This window comes from Ooceraea biroi, chromosome 7, assembly GCF_003672135.1.
Source record: "Ooceraea biroi isolate clonal line C1 chromosome 7, Obir_v5.4, whole genome shotgun sequence".
NCBI classification, from domain to species: domain Eukaryota; kingdom Metazoa; phylum Arthropoda; class Insecta; order Hymenoptera; family Formicidae; genus Ooceraea; species Ooceraea biroi.
In genome coordinates, this window is record NC_039512.1 from 10,061,193 (window position 1) to 10,085,239 (window position 24,047).

Genomic DNA, 24,047 nt, shown 5'->3' on the forward strand with positions numbered 1-24,047 from the left:
AGCATCTTCGCCATATACATCAGATAACTTTTTATGAGCTTGCACAGCGTTTTTCCCTTTTCGGAAGTAATAAAACAAAATATGACGAAAATGTTCTTTTTGATTTTCCATTTTGAAATGGACGGCAAACAAACAATTGTTAACGAAATCGTGTGCTTTCTTTTTCTAAAACAAGCTTGAACTGTGAGTTGTTAACCTACATAATGAATTTGCGGTTTAGAATGAAGTTAGTTACATTTCAAGACATGTATGTCCATCTATTGGAAAAAAACGCAATTACTTTTTGGCCAACCCAATAGTTTCTTTGAAAATACCACATTTTTATGAAATTAAGGACATGAAAAAATTTTACTATCTTTATAGCATGTCGAGTTAGCTTGAAATAAGAATTTTTATGTAATATCTGTTGTTTACCTTTTTAGTTGCATATTGTGGACATGTGTATGCATTTTGCGTAACGTAATTTATAATAAATAATAATCGATGCATCCGAAGTGAAGCTCGAGGCCATTAATGCAAGTCCATTAACATTAAAAATTTCTTGTTATACGCTTCTCTGATCTTATCTATTTTGATAAAAGTATTTTCAATAAAACATAAAATTCATTTCAATGGAATATGATAACAATAAATATATAATTATTACGTGTTTAATTTTAATACGAACGTATAAATTGCTATTAACACTTTTCCAAGTTTTATTATCTTTTCGCAAATATTAATTATAATTTCTTCTGATAAATATTGTGAATTTAACATATATGATTTCAGTGAATAAACCAAGTTTTAAACTAAATCACGTAAAGAATATTATGCAACTAAAAGTGATTAAAATATATTGTGATACTATATGGTTCAGATAATTTTGTTCTGAATTTGTTATTATACAATGTTTTTTCACTACCAAACTCACGATGAGTTTGACGCTTGGAATATTCTCTGGAGATTCCTTCCATCGCTCGGTGAGCGAGATCGGATGCATCATAGAAGCGAGATTACATTGGTAAAGATAACATTGCATCAACATAGAGAAGATATTCCACATCTAACGGAAATTGAAGGACTTGCACACACATGACATCAAAATTGAAAATTATAAATTATAGTTTCAGAGACATATTGAATGTCAAGTTCCCTTTGTTGCAAAGAAATATTTCGTCGATGTTTTTCTTTCACAAAAGCATTGTGAAATATATTATTATTATTGTAGACCCGACTGCAAGATGTGAGAAAGTAAAGTTGAAGGATCAGGATATAAATATGCGATACTGGACAGCGTCTCAGTATAATGAGAAAAATTCGGTAATTAGTAAAAGAAATAAAATTATAAATTACAAAGCCAGTTTGCTCAGGTGCCGTATGTTTGCCCCGCTAATCATCCGCTTTGACCGAATGATCCGATTTCGGGCGGTGCCCTTTAGGCGTTAACCTCGTCCACGGAAGACAGTGTAGCGCGCGCGGTAACGACTTTATTAGGATTATCGACGTGCGCACGTGCCTCACCCCCTGACATTTCAACTCTTGACGATGTTCGTTATGGAAAGTGGGCCTTCGGCCGACGCCCTCCCCGCCGACCCTTCCGCCCCGTTCGCGTCACCAGCGGAGGCGCGCGACGGCTAATTGCTAATTATCTTACGGTTTTAATCAATCAGTCAGAACGACACATTGTGCAGTCATGGCAGATGTTGCGCAACCGCGCTGCAGCCCTTCCGCCAGGTAATCAAGTCCAGATCGTTCGTATAATTGGCCGGGTTACGTGATCCCGTCGCGTTACACGCCTGTCGTTGTTACTCCCGTCGCGCCCGCTCGTTACGGTATTACGTGAACTTCATTATTCCGCAGTTCGCTGTAATTCAGCGGGGCGCAAGGGGGTAAATCTGCCGCGGATCGGCGCGGGAGAAAGCGATCTCGTCGTTACAGGCGTCGCTACCTCCCTCTCTCTCTCACGCACACGCTCTTTCTCGCCAGCGAGATTGCAGTCTGGCGCCCTGGACACATATATTTCACGCCTTGTTGCGAGTAAGTGGCTTCTTCCAGTGACGGGATTAATGCCGTGAGGCGCGCTGCACAGCGTATAATATTCGCTGACTCGTATTTCAAAAGACGCGCGTAGGGTTTATTTCAGTGCTCCTTGTTTCAACGCTCGTATCAGTTACTGGAACAATATTTGTGTCGGTTACTGTAACTAGTACTCGACGATTTGACTTGAAATTTTACCACGTGCAACAATAATTTTAACAATAATTTGGACGAGGAAAAATATGAAAAATGGAATTTTGCCGCCTTAATAGCCATATATCCGGTGATCAATTTGGCTTAATTGAGATTCGATATATCGATTCAAGTTCCTAAACCACTACATGACCACGCGAAGTTGTTAATTAGTCTCTTGCATCCTGTATTCGACCCAGTTACTCGGATAGTCAGGTATTCAGCGGCGATCATGCTACAACCTTCTGTTCCACTTTCGACAATATAAAAAGTGGGGATTACTCTCCCATATTAAATGCACGTTGGTGAGGGAGTGAAAAAGAAAAGAAAGAGAAAGAGAGAAGGAAAGACCGTTTACATGTCCTGAGATTCTTACCACATCGAGGACGGAAAGAGAACAAGCGAATGAAAAGCGTGCTTCGCAAGATTATCGTTAGACGTTATTCAGCGGCGGATCTCTCAATTATCCAACATAATATATTATTTTTACACTAAACTATAATATAATAATAGATAATAAGATAATTAAATCCACCGTGAATGATATCAGAAATAATTAAGCCCCATTGAAATTGGATCAGTCTGGGATACCTTGCACGGATAATGGGATCATAAGACTCACAAATTCTCAAACCATTTTAGGAAACATCTAACTTTTCGCAAGAGATCAGTAAAGCAATGATCATAACGAGCGATTCGCTTTACTCGGAAATGTCCACTGCACGCACACTATGCGTACATACATCTTCCTGACGAATATTATAATCGACAGCATTTTTATTTATAAGGTTCTAGTTTTAATCAGTTTTAATTACGCTATTCCGCTATTGAATATGGCGGTCTAGGAACAAGGTAAATCGTTCGCGTTTCTCGTAAAAATTACCACGCATAATTATTTATTGTTATTAATTAATTAATTCGTTCCCAAGTTATTCGACCATCTCCTCCTCTTCCTTGACTCATCTTCCCAGATTAAATCTGGGATTTTGGGGTACGAGCCGTCACTGTCGCTCGCATCCTCAGTGCATGCACGCTCCCTTTCCCACGTGTGAACGGGAGTTGCGAGGATAGAACGTCCTCGCTAATTAACTCCCCGCTAGCTACGCTACTAGCGCGAATTATTTGCATCATTACGCGAAAATCATGAATACATCCTGGAGAGTCTACGCGCGAGAAGCGCTCGATCAAACGAGGTTCCGCGCGAAAGAGGAACGATCCGTTTCGCTCGTGAGCGCGCACGGTTTTATGGCTTTGATTTTGCACGCGCACTTTGGCCTTTTCGATATGTCGGCAAGCTCGGTCGCTCGTTACTTTTTTCTAGTTCAATGAATATCCGAATATTCGCGGGAGAGGGTTTGTTTCTCACCGCTAAAGTAGGATATGCTGCTACGTACGGTAGGACGGGGTGGAACGACCCGTTGGTTGCGGGCTATTTCGCCGACGGGGGGGTGTCTAGACGCTGCGGCGCCTGTTTTCAAGCATCGAATGCTCGCAGAAGCGCGGTCGATGCTTCGGGGTTTCTTGCCTCCTTCCCACTGAGCCTTTGCTCAGAAATGTTGCCCGCGCCCTGCACTGTTCGCCACTGATTCGCGTTGCTCAGTTGGCTGCAATTTCTCAGATGGGAAACAGTTTTGCCCGGAAAGCGCGAAGCAAAGCCGACGGGACGAAAAGTCATACATGAGACATCGGATGGAGATCGCAAGGTGAACTTATGTAAGGCCGATAAAAGAGGAAACGGTGATTTAACGCGCATCATGCTCGTTCGTTAAACTGGTTAACGAACTGGACTAGTTCGATAAAAGGGTACTAAGCATCAGAGAATAACGCGTCGTTTTCCGCTCTGTTCCTAGACTTTTTGCCATTATCTTTTATCACGGAGAATTTCATCCGCTCGATTAAACCGACTGAAACCTGCGCCGCGAACTGGCGCACATGACACCCTCGGAGCAAAGAGAACGGGCAATTTTTTTAATCAGCCGATGGTTCTCGCGAATCTCGCGAGCTAAGAGTGTCGGATCGATTTTAATCTTTGTAAGAGACTCGCGGGAGAGGAGGGAGGGTAATGCTCGCTTACATAGTCAGATTGGAAATGTTGCGCGTTACACTCTTTGTGCCGCGACCCTCTCTCTAATTTTTCAAGAATTCCTGACGTACCGCTGCTTTATCAGAAAATATTTTATTCCTTGAATAAAGATCGCCAAAATATGGCGTTATCGGAGCAATAGATTCGTCTTCGTTACACCACTTCGCGCTGTCTCTGCCCGATTGTGTAGCAGTCGCGAATAAAGTGAGTTTAGTAGGAGTTGAGAAGAACAAATAAGCTCTCAAATTGATTTTCCACATCACGCCGACCGTCTCCTCGCAATCGTAACATCTCACATGTTGTATTGTACATTACAGTTGAAATGCATTTAGTAGACGGCGGTGAAGCCTGCAACTGAAAGCAAGCCAGTTATAAAGCCAAGTTAAATGTTTTATACTGCCATCATCTCGGCGTGCGTGCGTGCGATCGATCAGCTTCGGTTTATGACAGCCGAATTGCGCCGCAGATAATTTCAAGTGCCTGCGGGCATCCATAGCCACATGTTATAAAGTATTGGGTCGTCCGGAAAGTTCGTGCCGATTTTTAATAGATGGCGTTAGAACATGTCTGAATATATCAATGTTATTGAAAACATACGATTTATATACATATGCTTAAAGGTGACATTTCAACGCATCTTTAGGAAAAAAGTTGTTTCAGATAAATTGATTCGTGTCAGTTTTGTACTCTTTTCAAGATGGAAGAAAACAAAGAACATTTTAGACACTTGATGCTTTTCTATTACCGGAAAGGCAAAAATGCCTCACAAACAACAAATTCGATATGTTCTGTTTACGGAGAAGGCGCTTTAGCTGAAAGAACCGTACGTAAGTGGTTCGCTAAGTTTAGAGCTGGTGATTTTAACCTTAAAGACCAAGAACGCTCGGGCAGACCCTCTACTACTGATGATGACCAAATCAAGACACTGATCGAGAATAACCCGCGCTACACGACACGTGAATTAGCAGAGATACTGAAAATATCGAAAACCACTGTCCACGATCATGTAGTGAAGCTTGGTTACGTAAGTCGCTATGATGTATGGGTTCCGCATAATTTGGCCGAAAAAATTTAATGGATCGCATTTCCATCTGCGACTCGCTGTACAAGCGCAACGAAAACGTACCATTTTTGAAGCAATTAGTGACGGGTGACGAAAAATGGATCATTTACAACAATGTAGAACGAAAACGATCCTGGGGTAAGCGAAATGAACTAGCATTAACCACTCCGAAAGCCGGGCTTCATCCAAAAACAGTCATGCTCTGTGTCTGGTGGGATTGGAAAGGAATCCTATATTATGAGCTCCTACCACACAACCAAACGATAAATGCAGATAAGTACTGCTCGCAACTGGACGAATTAAAGACAGCGATTCAGGAAAAACGTCCAGAATTAGCTAATAGGAAGGGCGTCGTGTTCCATCAGGACAATGCCAGACCTCATGTTTCTTTGACTACCCGACAAAAATTGTTGGAGTTTGGCTGGGATGTGCTACCTCACCCACCGTATTCACCAGACATTGCACCTTCAGACTTTCACTTATTTAGGTCTGTGCAAAATTCTCTTAGCGGCAAGAACTTCGACTCTTTGATCGACATAAAAAACCACCTTGAGGAGTTTTTCGCCGAGAAACCTAAGAAGTTCTGGGAGAATGGAATCTTCCAGTTGCGTGAAAGATGGACAAAGGTTGTGAAACAAAACGGTGCATACATAAGTCAATAAATATTTATCGACATAAAAAAATGTTGCCTTTGAATTTTCCTTCAAAATCGGCACGAACTTTCCGGACGACCCAATATTATATTTCGGACGCGTAAACATTTCACGCGTGCAACGCTAAATAGGCTCGAACCGTACAACGTCACATAAAATAAAGAATATGAGTAAACTTGAGGGGAGAATGAAAAAGAAGAATAAAAAGAGCGAAGATCTTGAACAAGATATACGTCTTTACGACTCATGTCTACTTTTTATTCTAATCTCAAGTTACCACGTATATATATCATTAGTAGAGGAGAATCCCCTATTATGAGATATGCTCCTAATATGAGATAATGGGGTTTCTGTTAAACTAGTGAGCACCATCTGTTAGTTCCACCATGAACTTATTACTCTTGGTGTAAAATGTATTTAGTGAAAAATTCATTGTTCGTTATTGCGTTTAGCCTTTGCAAGAAAAGGTTTGTGAAATTGTGAACATGTCAAAGGAACTTGAGGTAAGTCTTTAAACCTTGTTTATTATATAATAAAGAAATGGTTGGCAATAAATTCAGTATGCAATGATAGAGTAGAATCGTAGTAACAGGAAAATACGCAACTTGTTGAATTGCTTAATTGTAGAGGTTAGATTTCATGATCGCGGAACCGCTAGGCATGTGGCTCGTATAATGAGATATTCAGGGTACTCTTAATATGAGATAATTATTGCTCGAATATGAAGATTATGTAGTGTAATAAAAAGAAAGAAAATACTACTTAAGGTTAAAGAAAAGTTAATACGAATTTATATTACGAATTTTTGTGTATTTAATTTTTATAGAATCTGACTATGGAGGTTAGAGAAACGAGGAATCGTGAAGATTCGGCGAAGGCTGTGGCAGCAGTATTTTTATAAAACTATCTAATAAAGTTTTTTAATTGCAATACTGATGTATTTTGCACTTTTAACACCGATTTCTCGAGGTATCTCATATTAGGAGCACACTTTCTCGATCCTGCGTAAAGCTGTTTTTTCAAATTTTTTTAATTTTCAGAAAAAATAATATTTAAATTAGATTTTTCATTTGACCAACCTAAAGCTTATTAAATTCTCTTCAAGATAACGTATTACATTTTTAAATTCTGCCTATAGATTTCCTTACATTCGGCAAAATCGATATGGTATCTCATAATCGGGGACTCTCCTCTACATAATAATATTTCATAAACTATACACAGAAGACTTCAGAGTTCATCGTTGAGAAGACTGAAATTAAAAAAGAATATTCATCATCATATTCTGCATCATTATTGCCACACTCATTGAAAAATCTCCAATGGGAATTCTAACTATCAAACATGAGTTCGTGTATAAACGCATCTAAATTTTCCGACAACGTTCAGCTTCATGGTTTATGGAGCGTTCGCTCTAAATGGCCATAAAATCCCGCGGGCGCGCGGCATCGGAGTGAAACGATTCTCGAGAAGAACGTCGCGCGGATTAAAGAATATAAAACTCGGTCGGGGCGTGTAATAAAGCACCCTGTTCCCTTCTCCGCTTATTTTTTTCCGCGCGTATCCAGGAAGCTCGTCTTACGTCTAACGGCACCGTCGTCTCGTTGCCCTCGGACCGGCGTTGTGAATTACGCGGCAAGTTTTCCACCTTACTGTCTATTTGCTGCATGCTCGCGTGTCGCGGGTAATACCATTGGTCGACCGACGAGCGAGGAGTTGGACGGAAACCGCGTGAAAAAGACTCGCGCGCAGTGAATTCCCGGATACTTTTAGCAGTATTTGTGGTAACCGTCCCGCAGAATTTATTTAATTACGCTGCAAAAGGGGTGAGGAAGGGGGCGACATGGCACTGCTTTATCAGAGTTTACCGGGTTTTCGCGCGAGCACCGCCATATTTACCGATATCAATTGATCGCAATTACGCAATATGGCACGTCGGTGTTATTGATGAGATTTTAACTTTGTAGGAGCTTGAATTGATTAAACTTGAAGCTATATCTAGTATCTAGTATAGTACAAGTACTTGCAGTGGATTTTAGTGTGGAAACGTGCAGAGAGTAAGAGAAATATTTGAACGATCAATTTTTCTCGGAGAATTGTTTTACGCAAGTGGAGATAACATCGTAGGATATCGTTTCTAATGTTTGCATTTTCCCTTGTTACGCATCTTCATTTGTATCAGTGTGTATTGGATAAATCATTTTGTAGCAACATTTATCTTCTTTGTGCTAGGAGATTGAAACGAGAGAAAGACAACGATATTAATTTTTTCTAGATGAATCCTTTTCTCTTGTTTCCATATATATTCCAAGGGACTTGAAAGAATAAAAAGTGAGATAATATTGTCACTTGGAATAGAAACTTTTGGAAATATGGCGCTCTGAGGGGAAGAAATGCAGTTAATGCCAATATTTCACAAGTTTATTCGCATGGCGTAGGCGTTTACGTTTGACCTTAACGTCCGCGCACACATTCAGTTCAACCGACAACTTAATTGGATTATTTATTGTTTCTATCTTCTGGAGTGAGTGGCCTTAATAAAACGACGCGTGCGTATTTGACGTTAAATAAAATATGATAGTATACAAAATTAGTTTTTTTCTGAAGCAGACAAGCAAACAGCATGCAATTATTTAAATCGCAACATTGATTTAAAAATATGGCAATAGTGCTCTAACAATTCTCTTATTAATCTTATCGTTATTTTATATTCGTATAATTTTTATATTTTTATATTGTCATTTTTATTTTACATTTTTATATTGAATCTGTCAACACAGCTTGACCGTAACACAGTAGTGTAGATAATACGGCGATAAGTAATGCTGTATAACATATAATACACAAGATTTTCGCTCTTGGAAGTGTCCCCGTGACAATAGCAAAATCCCTTGGATTAGGGCACAAGCTGGAGGTGAAGCACCGACGGTTTTGTCATTCGAATAGTGTGGACAGCGGAACGAAGAGAAAATCAGGAAGATAGCACAGATATACGTACGTGTGCATTATATACGTGACATTATGCGCTTTTATCTTGCCTTACGTTTTAAATAAAACATCATCATTGCATCAAGACATAAGTATTTATACAGGGTGGCCCATTTTAATTTATACAGTCGATTTTTTAAAAAACTAAAAGAGATACGAAAAAATGTTTCAGACAGACATGTCACGATTTCGAGGGGGACATAAGATGATACCATTGGTTTGACCTTGAATAGTCGTTTGAAGGTCACGCGAAGATCACCTTCAATTTCTTAAATTGAAACCCCAACTTTTTATTGCAGATTCTTATTCTCCATCGAAAAGTAAGTAACTTTTGTCTGAAACATTTTTCCGAAAAATGTCATCTTATGTCCTTAAAATGTCCTTAAAACTCATCTTGAAGATCATTTTAAGGACATAAGATGACATTTTTCGGAAAAATGTTTCAGACAAAAGTTGCATGTTTTCTCGCGTAGAATCCGAATCCGTAATAAAAAATACCATGTCTCATTAAAAAAAAATTTCAGACCGGAAGTTAGAATTCTAAATGATCTTCAAGATGAGTTTTGAGAACATTTTAAGGACATAAGATGACATTTTTCGGAAAAATGTTTCAGACAAAAGTTACTTACTTTTCGATGGAGAATAAGAATCTGCAATAAAAAGTTGGGGTTTCAATTTAAGAAATTGAAGGTGATCTTCGCGCGACCTTCAAACGACTATTCAAGGTCAAACCAATGGTATCATCTTATGTCCCCCTCGCAATCGTGACATGTCTGTCTGAAACATTTTTTCGTATCTCTTTTAGTTTTTTAAAAAATCGACTGTATAAATTAAAATGGGCCATCCTGTATATTAACTGTAATTTGTGTGTAATTTATAATGTCTAATGCAACTGGCGGCGATTTAAAAATGTAATTATTTCACCTTTGCTTTTCCACAAATAATTTCTATTTTAGTATCGTCACAGAGTACTTTATCGGCATGTTGCAATATTTTTAAAACTCACGGTATACATGTATTCGAAGAGGTTGCTGTCTTTCTCTCGGTGCCGCGCAGTGGAAGCGAAGAGGCTGAAAGCTCTCGTCTCGTAAGGACGACAAGCTGAGAATATCACGTGCGGAGTTAACATGTCCTCAGGAGAAGCCGGGGATTGTCTCCTGTGTGGATATAGCCGACGTGTATATGGTCTACACGCACTTCTTTTCGTTTCTTGTATCTCGCTTATACTCTGTGCACAATACACACGTACGCGTTGTAAGTTCGCGCGAGAACAGCTTCCGTCGAATTCTCTCCTTGCTGCAAGATGCTCGGGCGTATATTTGTAGACACACATAAAGTGCACTTTAACCCCTTTACATAGAATGTAACATGTTTAAAATGCGCGTGAAAGAAGAAAGTTGATATAGTAGAAAAAAGTAAAGAGTTACATATTTTTATAACCAAAGGAATTCTTTATGCGACAAAAATTACAGTTTATGTAAAAATTAGATCTTTTTATATAAAAAGATAGAAAACTATGTATTTTAAGAGAGAATTTAGAATTTGGAGAAATATGTTTGATTCGGTCAATTTTATGGCAGACGGGAATATTTTTAGGAAATGTCAATCAGGATCCGTTAACTCCATTGTAAATATAGCTAAATCTTTTAATTTCTTGATCAGATTTGTAGGATTATTATAAATTAAAAATGATAAAGCATCCTTCGAGACCGGTGTGACCTTCAGCGTTCCATCCGTACTTTCGCATTACGTTAACAGGAGCGCATCCGTTAATGCCTTGTGTATGCATAGCGTATTTGTGTTTTACGTTTGTGCGTACGTGTAGCGAGAGTTGTTCGTATATATTATACTTAGGAGAAACTGGGGTAAAACCGGGGTAAGCGGATCTAGTCGGGTATTCGCTTATTTCGCGCGGGAAGTAGGGAAAACCCAATAAAAACGCAGAGAGAGGTAGGAGTAAAATTGAATGGCTGATACGTGAGATGTTTCCAACAAAATACTGTGCACATAAAATATTACACTGATTTCCTTCCAATGCGAATATAATGTTTTAATAATCCAGGCTTGAAATGAATTTATTAATTTTCAGAACGATGATAATATTAAATTTTACTCAAGATTTATTATAATATTAAAATATTGTGATAATTTAAATATGCAAAAATTTTGTTCAAGCAAAATTTCCACGGGGAACATAGATCGAGAAATAAAAAACAAAAGATACGTACAAAGTATGTTAATGCTTGTATCTTTTATTGTGATTGTTTTTTATTAATTTACCGTATCTTGTACTGTGATTGTTTAAGCTTTCGCATTTGGTGTGCATTCAAAGCAAGCGACTTTAAGTCATTTGAGACTCGAATTTATTTGATGCTACGTAATCACTGTTTATACAGAGGAAACGACGATCCCATCTCAACGCTAAAGGAAGCTGTATGATGGCGGTCCTCGTTCCGACGGAGATCGAATGTAACCCGATTCGAACGATTCAACCCTCTATCCGAGTAACGAAGCTCTTTCGATTCCGCTCGCATCTCTGCCATACCCAAGGAGAGTATCACGCTGCACGTTTAGTACAACATTTCAGTTTGAACGTATACTGAATTCTCGATACGCTGAAAAACTGCTGTCGGACAATGCACTATTTCTCACGATCGAGAAATCGATGCATGTATCGGTCGACTTGGGTTTGGAATTTTCAAGGCAAGGCGCGAAAAATTCTCTGCTTGAGACTAATTCATTGGGTATTTTCATATCGACAATGAGTGAGTTATTAGTTTTACGAAGAGATAAAACATGAATATAATATACAAAAAATATTACAAAATAAAATAACGGGAAAGCTGTTAGGTATTCATCGCGTAACGAATTTTGTCCATCCGAAAAACTGCAAAATAGCGCTTCGCTGTCGCTGATGGCCAAGCAACGTGACACTGCATTATTATTTACGATATTGCACATAAGGAAGGTCTTAAAATCACCAGAAATTATATTCCTATAACGCAGAATAGTGCCGCTTCCGGATTTGTCTTTCTTGTTTACAGACCTTCCTGCAACCACTCATTCTCTCTCTCTCTCTCTCTTTTTCTCTTTCTCTCTCTCTCGTCTGCTGTTAGTCGCAGCGTCATTAAATCTGCGCCTCGACTTCCACCACTTTCGAGCCATTTGAGAGCTCGCGTATCGTGTATTCCACCCTGCATGTGCAGGTATGCATGCAGCCCCATACCTGGGCTCGCCATCCAACTTCTCTACAACCCCTTCCCGACCCGGAATAAATGAGCGGGCTTAGCAACTACCGAGAGCGAAAGGCGTCTCGACGTTGCAGTGCTCGCTTGGAATCGACAGAATTCGCGCAGATGACGGTTGCGTGGCGACCACCTCGGTAGTTTTTTTATGACGTATTTCATATATAATGTATTTCATAGAATTTATACACGTAATCGACATTTTATTTATTATTAATGGAGCAACGATTACGATGGATGCTCTGAAACGTTTTTTCATATTCGAGATCGAGATGTGACGATTAACGTTCTACTAACGAGTGCGAGTGTTCTCACGCATTTCGGAGCGCGGTAATGATGCACTGAGAAAAATGATTTGATCGTATCAGCAAGACGTATCTGATAGAATGCATTTTGGTTAAACTAACCAAGAATTTCTAGTTATCGCGATAGGACTGGATATTTTATAACTAGAACGTTTGATAGACTGTACTATAAGAATTTGGTTAGTATTTTCCAGTTGGATCTAGAAAACTTCTAGTTATATTACACTAGACATAAGAACAAACGAAGATGCAATCAGAATTCTGGTTAATCGCAGGGCACTCCAGCAGCATTCTATTGTTTCGTGTCGTGCGTGTTGATGCACGTTCGGGAAACGGATCGGCACGGACGGCACGTTTTCCTCCTCTAGTGAAATGAAATTAGTTAGTGCAATGGCTGTGAAGTGATGGCGGATGAAAAAACGTGTTCTCTTCTTATATTTTTTTATACAGGGTGTCCCGTAATAATCGCCTAGCCTCTCGTATGCCAATAGAGCAGATCGAGATGAAGAGAAAAGTCCCATACGATTTTGCGATATTCGCAATAATAATCCTATACCTCGAGCGGCTCGGCACTCGCCTCCGCGCGCTCTGGATTCGCTCGACTTTAATATGCAATATTTCGATTATTATTGCGAATATCGCAAAATGGTATGGGACTTTTCCGTTCATCTCGATCTGCTCTATTGGCATGCGAGAGGTTAGGCGATTATTACGGGACATCCTGTATAAATATCAACATGATATTTCATTTACAGCAATCCAAGAAAACTCACGGTAATGAAACAGAAAAACGTTTCTTTTCACTAAACAGTCATGTTAATTTAACTAAATACATTTAGTATTATTATCAAGAAAATCTGGTAAATTTAACAGGAAGGAATTAATCATGCTCATCTGGTAATTCCTAAAGGAATTCTGATTCGTCCATTTTCCAACAGACAAGCTGGTTGAACCTACCAGATTTCTAATTAATGCAACCAGATTTTTTTTCAGTGTGGCATTACCACGTTTATCGCCCGGTTTCTTCATTTACCTCGTAATTATCCCGATCTTAATTCCGAAGGGGCGGCGCCGCGTGCAATTCGCACGCATTCTCCGGGCGTAGCATTAAACGGTTTCCGTGTTTCAACGCCACGCGACACGGCCATCCCCTTTCACGGGGAAAAATTTCTGTTTATCCAGTCGGCTATTGCGAACACCCTATCTACCCAATGCCGCAATAAACAATACAAAACAAATATGTGGACAGCACTCATTTTCGTGGCATTCACACGGTGAAAAGAGAATCGACTAGTCGGATGCGCGTTGTCGTTCGTCTCATTTATCATTCGTCGACGCCGCGCATCATGCCCGAACAATTCGCAAAACTGCATTGTCGATCATACAAATACCATACAAATACCGTGCGACCTGTTCGCCGAGTGAGGAGATGAGGAAGAGGAGGGAAGGGGGAAGGGGTCAACCCCACGCATAAATAAGCGCAGAGAAGCTATTTCTAGATACGCGGGAACGGACTCGGTACGTGCGCACATGCGCGCCTGTACACCGTTAAAAATTGTGCGTCCATATGTTAAAATTTTCTTGTGTTGCCATGTTTTGATTACTACTTCAATGTAAAATTAACATACAACTGATATGTTATTACTTTTATAACAATTTTATATGTTACATTAATGTTAACTTCATAACTTAACATTTTGTGTATGTCTCTTAGAAATGGAATATTATTTGAAATGCTTTTAACACAATAATTTTAAACAATCAACATGTCACAAAGTCAGTTTAACATTCTAAAAGAAGTTAAAGTAAATCTTCAAATAATCATGAACTTTGACATATAAAATAATCAAATTTACTAAAATTAAATGTTTCTATCAAAAATAATTTAAGTTGAAATAATTACTATCATGTGTTAATATAACATAAAAAGTAAATGTTCATATTGTACGAACGAAAATGTTCTATCAACTTTTCTGATGAGTTATTGTAACTCCTCTTCCATGTAGTTTTCAATTACTTTGTATGTTATTTTTACATCGCACTTAAAGTTACAATAACAAAAATAAATGTAAAGTATTGTGTTAATTACTTAACATTTCTAGTTTGTCAAGAAGTAACATATGACGAATGAGTTACTTTCACTTAAAATTTAGAGTGGACTTTCTGGGACATGCAAAAAATGTTAAAATTAACATTTTATTTTTTACTGTGTAGTTGCAGCAATGCGTATCAAATGCAATGTTGAATTTTCAGTGTCAACGTCGTGCGAGAGACTTCAAAAGCGGACGAGAGATCCGCGCGATCTCACGTCCGTAATGCAACTAATTCTTGAAAACGTGCGCGACAACGCTGTCACGGCAACATCGAATCGCACGGATCGATTTGGTACTCCACAATTCTCCGATGAATTCGCGCGGCTCCCACGAGATCGGGAAAGTGAGATGCGCGATCGCAAATAATTTCGTTCTCTGGACGTTAACTTTGTTAAAGTTAACGTCTGCGACTCGCCGCTTCGAGCACTCATCCGGCGAACGTGCGCCATCGGTAGCTCTTCTTCTTTCGCGTGACTTCTTCCATCTCTCTCTCTCCATCGAAGCTGCTGGCTGATTCTCGATGTTTGATGTGAGAAGCTTGCCGTAGCTTAAAGCGCGTTCCGTATATACAGGGTGTACCAAAAGTCTGGAAACGGTCGAATATTTCATAAACTATGCATTTTAGAAAGAAATGTTTCAGACAAAAGTTGTAGGATTTCAAGTAGCGCATTACATAGCAACATCAGTATGACCTTGAAGAGTGTTGTCAAGGTCATGTGAAGGTCAACTGTGAAGCGCTAGCTAATGGCCTTGGAGTACGTACTCGATGTTAACTGAAAGAAACATAAACTCACACATTTATCAGAAAATGTAAATACAAATCTATGCATTTAGTTTTGAGCTGGTTTTCATGCTGCTTATCAAGTTCGAAAATCATGACTCGAACGAAGAATACGTGAAGCTTGCACTAGCGCGACCCCAGAAATGTTACTTAGAGCAAAGTTTCGTAAGAAGACTTAATAAGTGTTTAGATGTTAATGGACACCAGTTAGAACATTTAATAAAGTGAAAGAACAAAACGATAAAGTCTTTTAATTAATTTATCATTAATTGCAATGCATTCTACTTTAAGGTTTAAATGCGTATAACTTTTGATAGAAGCATTTTTCAAACAAATGTTTCAGATAAAATTTACTCGTTTTTTCCCGTAGAATCCAAATATGCAACATTTTATAGGCGGTTCCATTTAAGAAAACAGAGTTGACCTTCACATGACCTTGACAACACTCTTCAAGGTCATACTGATGTTGCTATGTAATGCGCTACTTGAAATCCTACAACTTTTGTCTGAAACATTTCTTTCTAAAATGCATAGTTTATGAAATATTCGACCGTTTCCAGACTTTTGGTACACCCTGTATGTACGCACGTGCCACCGTTATGTACCTACGTGTACGCGTATGTGTACATACATTCGGACACATGGTGGTACCCCATAACTGTCGACGGTACCATCGACACCTCCATGAGTGCTACGTGTCGCGTTCGTGTCCGTAAAACGTTCGTAGGTGCACCGAAACGTGCACACAAAAACGCAAACATAACAGCGGGATATGGAAAGGTCCGAGGTTGATACCTACGCAGGACCGATATCCTTTGATTGGACGTATTGGGGGATGAGGTAACGGTAACGGTTATCGTTACGGCCTATTCAGTATCTTTCGCTACGAAGTGTTAAAGTATTCCGGACGGTCCCGGAATCCCCGAGATCGTTACTGCACCGGGAGGAATTGCTCCTTTTCCTGCTGTACGGAACTTCTGCACGGGGTAATGCGTGTTAGAATTCGTGATTCTGCGATGCGCCATTCACCGCCACGGTTTCTGCTTTTATTTATACGACGACCACCCTCGTCAATTTTAATGGCCCCATGGTCAGCGAATCGGATGCTTTTCACGGTTCATGTTCAGTACATGAGGATATCTTCAAATATGCAACATCTTGTAAAAACGAGATTACAATATATCATGTTGACTGAGAACGAGCTTCTTTTCTTTTTCAAAAAAAGAATCTCCAATTTGTTTCATTTACGTTCTTTAGTCCATATATCATCGCGAGAATAAAAATTAAATCTAAATTGATGGAGCTTCCATAAATAAAAAATGTCTCGCTGCATTTGTTTGAATTATATGTATGTACAATATTAAATTCCTGTTTTATTTAAATTTTATTTAAATTTAATAGTAATTTATTACATTTATTTTATTACATTTATTTAATTTTATTACAATTATTCATATCGTCCTGTATTATTATTATTGTTATATACATAATATTTTTATTTGAAACAACAGTCGCTGATGATTTATAAAAAATATTAGAATGCATTTGCAAACCAATTAGTTTTAATTGTACACTTAAGCTTTATTACACGATTTATTGTACATTCAAAGATCAATATTTTTTCGATAAACAAGAGTCCTCGTGTAGCTTTAACCAAATGGGATAAACTGACAATTCCGGGTTGTGCTCTAGCTCGAGGACCTTGTTTCATCCCCCTACGACGTAAGCCTGATTTGGTTGGCTTCGCAAAGCCTTGTGACGATTTTCCTACTGTACGAGACTGGATACAGTTTGCTGAAACAAGTTAAGCGATTAAAGCACCAACCCTTCGACCCGTGTTTAATCTAAATTCATACGGATCTTTAACTCTTCGATGCCAAGGCTGAGCCTCCGTATACACTAAGACTTTGCATACAATAAATTTATTTATCTGCCATACAATTATCACCTAATTTATTATAGTATAATTTACGTATATACAGGGTGAGGCACCTAAAACAGGCCACCTGAATATCTCGGCTGTTATTGGTGATAGAAAACAATGTGTCAGACCAATTCTTGCATGGTTTCGAGGGACACATCATTTATTCTAAATAGTTTTTTATTAGGTGGACGCGTAGAGGTCATATGAAGGTCAACTTGGTTTTTTTAAATGGTATGATGTTTTTTTACGTACCATCTAGTAGAGCGTTTGAAGATGCGCACATTGATCTACGGGTCAAAATCATTCAAGGTCAATGAAGGCCAACTGCAAGGGAAAATAATTTGCTTTATATTGCCTAGAGTTCTCTGCTATTAAAAATACCGTAAACTCAGAAATGAAAAAGTTCTAGCCCTTAGAAATTTTTTCTTTTCCGAGAAGTTCTGAGTTGTTGATATCATTATTTTTTATATTGCCTAGAGTTCTCTGCTATTGAAAATACCGTAAATTCAAAAATGAAAAAGTTCTAGCCCTTAGAAATTTTTTCTTTTCCGAGAAGTTCTGAGTTGTTGATATCATTATTTTTTATATTGCCTAGAGTTCTCTGCTAATGAAAATACCGTAAACTCAGAAATGAAACAGTTCTAGCCCTTAGAAATTTTTTCTTTTCCAAGAAGTTCTGAGTTGATGATATCATTATTTTTTATATTGCCTAGAGTTCTCTGCTATTGAAAATACCGTAAACTCAGAAATGAAACAGTTCTAGCCCTTAGAAATTTTTTTTTTTCCGAGAAGTTCTGAGTTGATGATATCATTATTTTTTATATTGCCTAGAGTTCTCTGCTAATGAAAATACCGTAAACTCAGAAATGAAACAGTTCTAGCCCTTAGAAATTTTTTCTTTTCCAAGAAGTTCTGAGTTGATGATATCATTATTTTTTATATTGCCTAGAGTTCTCTGCTATTGAAAATACCGTAAACTCAGAAATGAAACAGTTCTAGCCCTTAGAAATTTTTTTTTTTCCGAGAAGTTCTGAGTTGATGATATCATTATTTTTTATATTGCCTAGAGTTCTCTGCTATTGAAAATACCGTAAACTCAGAAATGAAAAAGTTCTAGTCCTTAGAAATTTTTTCTTTTCCGAGAAGTTCTGAGTTGTTCATATCATTATTTTTTACATTGCCTAGAGTTCCCTGCTATTGAAAATACCGTAAATTCAGAAATGAAAAAGTTCTAGCCGTTAGAAATTTTTTCTTTTCCGAGAAGTTCTGAGTTGTTCATATAATTATTTTTTACATTGCCTAGAGTTCTCTGCTATTGAAAATACCGTAAATTCAGAAATGAAAAAGTTCTAGCCCTTAGAAATTTTTTCTTTTCCGAGAAGTTCTGAGTTGATGATATCATTATTTTTTATATTGCCTAGAGTTCTCTGTTATTGAAAATACCGTAAATTCAGAAATGAAAAAGTTCTAGCACTTAGAAATTTGAGCCTTCAGTGACCTTGAATGATTTTGACCCGTAGATCAATGTGCGCATCTTCAAACGCTCTACTAGATGGTACGTAAAAAAACATCATACCATTTAAAAAAACCAAGTTGACCTTCATATAACCTCTACGCGTCCACCTAATAAAAAACTATTTAGAATAAATTATGTGCCCCTCGAAACCATGCAAGTTTGGTCTGACACATTTTTTTCTACTACCAATAACAGCCGAGATATTCAGGTGGCCTGTTTTAGGTGCCTCACCCTATATATCTAAATTAATTCGGCGTTGTTTCTTATAAAGATCAAACTTTATTTGTACAAAAATAACACATTAATTTTTAATGTTTTCAATACTTTAATTTTCAAACCCTACAAGTAGGGCGAGAAAATATTTCAATTTAAAATAATTATCAAGAACAAGTACACACACATACAACTCTAGTATAATATAATATAAACGGCCATACAACTATAAACCAAACTAATTTACACACCTAATGCTAAACTCACTTAATATTGTTTTTAGCAGTTAATAATCTCTCTATTATTATTTTTAATCACTAATTTACAGATGTTATTCGAAAAAGTAGAAATTTTCGAGAGCAGCGCATTTTGAGAAAGTGACATTTCTGACATAACGTTGCACATATTTCACTCATAATGAATTCACCGTAACACGAAACTATCCGCACGTCCTGAGAAAACTCCAGAGTAACATAAATATTTTACGTCAACAAATGTGTCCTGCTGCATTTTTCACATCGTTCATACTTGCGTCATCCAGGAAGGACGTGTTTTGCTCTGCATTTTTAAAGAGGAAACAAGCGGTAGTATCTGCGACGGAATAGAAAGTCCCTTCGAGACGAGAGCGAATCCCCAAGTGGTATTCGGCCGGACATTCTCTTCTCGCAACTGCAAGCTGGCAACTTTAAGCCGCAAGCACGAGCCTCCTACGGTGATTCTCCATATAGCCAGCTTCCTTTGAACTTGTCAATGGGGCACATCTCGCCGCGTTGGCATCTACCTTGGCTACGTTCGCAAAAGTCCATCCGCAACAAGATCCGCGGAAGATCGAGCCCTCTCCAGATCGGTCGCTTTGTTCCAGTGGCCGGAAAACCATCACACCGCATCGGCTTTCTTTCCTTCGCGTTCATCTTTATCCTTGTCTCTTTCCTTCATGTTTTTAAACTGAAGTCCCTGAAGAGATATTGTCGGAGTGACGTGATGTATGTGTCAACTGTCTCGCTAGCGCTGCATCTAAATTATTCATGATAATTCAGTTGACATTTGTGCAAGAGAGAGTCACACAAAGGAACAATGTTATTACAAATGTCACCGTACTGTGCATTCTAAAGGTTTTATTGGTAAAGAAAATTTATACAAATTTCTTTGAAGAATCAAAAGAACTTAATCGAAATTCAATAACATTACAATTATATAGACAAGCAGAAGTTAAAACGCGGGGTTGTCAATATTTTAATCGCTCGATTTACAATGGTAAAATATTCGTCAAATGTTTCCATTCTCTTTCGGAAAGAACTTTTAATTATAATTATAATTATTCGCTGAAGAGGGTCCGAAACAGAATCAAAACTCTCGACGAATACTTTACTATTTCAAATTAAATGATTGAAATGTACCCACCGATAACCATATTCCAGATTCTACTTACCCCTATAATTTTAATTACACAGATTTTATTACAAGCAAATAAAGACTAGGCAAAAGAACGCAAAAGAAACAATCTCGATTTGAAACCAGAATCTATTTTCCGGAAATGGCGTGTTAAACAAAACTAGTTGACTTAAGGGGGGAGCCTGCTTTAGAACGTTGAAAATAAGGTATAATTTTACGCATTTTTTTGGAGAAACTATACAGCGGATCATTATAAAACTTTGATGCATTTATTAGTACATGTTTAAAGATAAAAAAAATTATTTTTTGATTTGAATATATCGCCTGTAGAGGTCGTCCTAGAGGCATTGTAAATTGGTGAGCATTCTCCTGCCTCCAAATTTCATCCAAACTGAAAAATTGAAATATTTTCTCGTTATTTATGAATTCCCATCGTCGATGAACCTTTAATATTCATAAAAACATTAAGTTAAACAATTACTTTTGCATGAAAAAGTTCAACAACTTTGCCTAAAAATCGTACTTTTGTGTTCTAAGCTCCACCATTTTGGCACTTTTCAACTTTTTTCTTCTCTCTTTGGTTCATCGACGATGGGAATTCATAAACAACGAGAACATATTTCAATTTTTCAGTTTAGACGAAATTTGGAGGCAGGAGAATGCTCACTAATTTGCAATGCCGGCGACGCGGCTGCACTAAGATTTCTCCAGGACGACCTCTACAAGCGATATATTCAAATAAAAAAATAATTTTTTTAATCTTTAAACATGTACTAATAAATGCATCAAAGTTTTATAATGATCCGCTGTATAGTTTCTCCAAAAACAATTCGTAAAATATACCTTATTTTCAGCGTTCTAAAGCAGGCTCCCCCCTTAAAGTCAACTAATTGGAAGGTCGCGATTCTGCTGCCTCGATTCCACCAGCAACCGAGCGGACGAAAATAAGTGGTACGGCGGGAGTTGGGTAAATAGGACGAAAGTAGCAGAAAGATATTGAACTAGCCAGGCCACTCTGTACCGAGCCGAAGCCCACGGAAATTGCCTGGAATGAAAGAAGGCCAGCGACATCAAGTTATTTCGTATCACATTCAGCCTGTCAAATAGTTTGAAAGATGTTGGTAGACCCGCGTATCTCTCCCATGGATCCGAGATAACAGAACTCACATTTAACGGAAGCATCTTTTCTTGCGGTTTGATTAGTACATTTGTTTAAATTTTTTAGAATATTTATTATAAAATTCCTTTTCTTTCATTCTATCAAGTGTAACGTACAAATATTGTCCAAAGGTTTCCAATACGTCATTTCTTTCGACCGATATGGTTCTACAGCTTCTCGCTTGAACAGTTTGATGATTTCGATTCTGATACGTGCATTCAGTTTGCCTCTTGTATTCTTAAAGAAAATTGTTCAAGCAAAAGCGCTGATATCTTCAACGTCAGTAAAACGTTCTTCTTCTCTTTCCACTGTTATTTTGCTGCAAAATGTGTACGTATGTTCTGAATACGTCCCCTTTAAGTTACGAGATGGTTTAACTCGCATAATGTAACACGAGAAGAAAAACATCATTGAAAAATCCATTAGTCTTTTTGAGATTTTTATCTCAAAAATTTTAGCTCTGAGATAATTATGTCACAAATAATTCCAGCAATGTTTGCTCGTGACACTTTTCCCGACGAGAGCTCAAGTCATGCCCTCCGTTGGTGCTTTGCTTTTTCGCTCTTCCGACCAGGGGAGGTCCCGCCTTCCGCCACCCACGCGAACAGCATCAAGCAAAAGCTGGTTATTATTATACTCTCGGTTCTTGTAGAAGCTAGGATTGGCACAGCATCTGTCGCAATTCGCATAGCATTACCGTTCGATAAAGTCGGATGTAATATGTATGTAATATGTAAAAATAAATATATCAATACCTGCAGCTTGTTATTCAACGGCATTTTCACAAACACTTGATTAGTAGAAAATACTCTCTTCGATGAACTTTAAAAACTCAATGGAATACTTTTTAAGACATTTTAATATTTATTTTAGTAATTCATTTTTTAGAGTAAATAGTGAAACTAACAATCATGTAATAGTGATATCAACAATTATTTTCTTGCACTCTACCATTGATAAAAATATCACTTGGTCTGAAAATAAGTTTCAGTGTGTACCGAATATTAATAATATTTGATAATTAATATTCCGATTAATGCATGAATGAATTTCAGACAAATGGTTTTACTGGGCAGAGGCTCGAGATAAAACCACTATGATTACAATATATATATATATATATATACAGGGTGTCCCGGGTTTTAACCGACAAACTGCGGGAGCATATTCTACTAGTGGAAATAAGAAAAAATTCTTATATCGAGTTTGCTTAGAAATGCTTTATTACAAAGTTATAAACCAATATTGAAAAGAAATATGAGATAAGTAACAACGGAACATAGTGTAGAATTTGGAAGGTCCAAGATGTTTATGTTACGTGTATTCACATGTATTCATGTTCACTATGTTGAAACGATTCAGTATGATTGTTACTTTCACAACCGTAGCTGTTAGATTTCAATCGTCGTGTGAACTAGCAATTACTATCAGAATGCCAAAAGTGTTTTCAAATGAGAAATACACTGATATTGATTTCGTGTACGGATTCTGTGACGGAAATGCACGAGCTGCCGTACGAGAGTATCAACGTAGATTTCCTAACAGGAGAGTACCAGATAGATTTAAAGCAACGAATTACTAATTCAGTTACTGAGATGCAACAAAATTTTCAGGAATGTCGTACTGTAACAAATTCTGTACTACGTCGATGTCTAGCTTGTATCGATGTGCAAGGACAACATTTTGAAACGCGTCACTAAATCATTGCGTAGATAATTTTTATTTTTGTGAAAAAATCCGTTGTTACTTATCTCATATTTCCTTTCAATATTGGTTTATAACTTTGTAATAAAGCATTTCTAAGCAAACTCGATATAAGAATTTTTTCTTATTTCCACTAGTAGAATATGCTCCCGCAGTTTGTCGGTTAAAACCCGGGACACCCTGTATATATATATATATATATACGTGCGAAACTTTGAAACAGAGCAAGCGTCATCGCGCGTAAGCATCAGCTAAGAAAAAGCGCAGGATACGAGCGCAGGAGGTAAAGCGAGGGAATCACGGGACGGATCGACGGAGAAAAGCGGAACGGTACATCGGAGGCGATTACGAGGAGAAGGATCGAAGAGACGTAACACAGGGATAAAAAAGCAGATTGAAGAAGAAGTAGAAGAAGAAGAAAAGGATGAAGACTCTTTAACCAGAGCTCCTCTCGAACGACAGGTGAGTCCCTCGGTGAAGGCAGAGTGCGGGGAGGAGAGAGCCGCGGTTTCACGAGAGGGGGCGCAAAATGTGAAGGGGAAGAAAGATGGAGCGTCGCGGTGGCGACAGGGCGAGGTGAGGCAGGACGAAAGGGAGCGGCGACGATAGGTCTGCGGGGAGGAGGGAAAGGGCGACAACCGTGGGGGGGGGGGGGTGCGCGGGGCCGCGAAGATACAGTCAGTGCCCGAGGCACGCGAGAGTGGGGATCGGCGTGAG

At 38.2% G+C, this 24,047-nt stretch overlaps 1 long non-coding RNA gene across 1 annotated transcript; it reads left to right on the forward strand.

The window, feature by feature from the left end:
- The first annotated feature begins 311 nt into the window (after positions 1-311).
- LOC105282871 lies at positions 312-23,752 on the forward strand. The gene is made up of 2 exons (XR_894591.3): positions 312-2,427; positions 23,554-23,752. It is a non-coding gene; the product is annotated as an uncharacterized LOC105282871 (long non-coding RNA).
- The last annotated feature ends 295 nt before the right edge of the window (positions 23,753-24,047 follow it).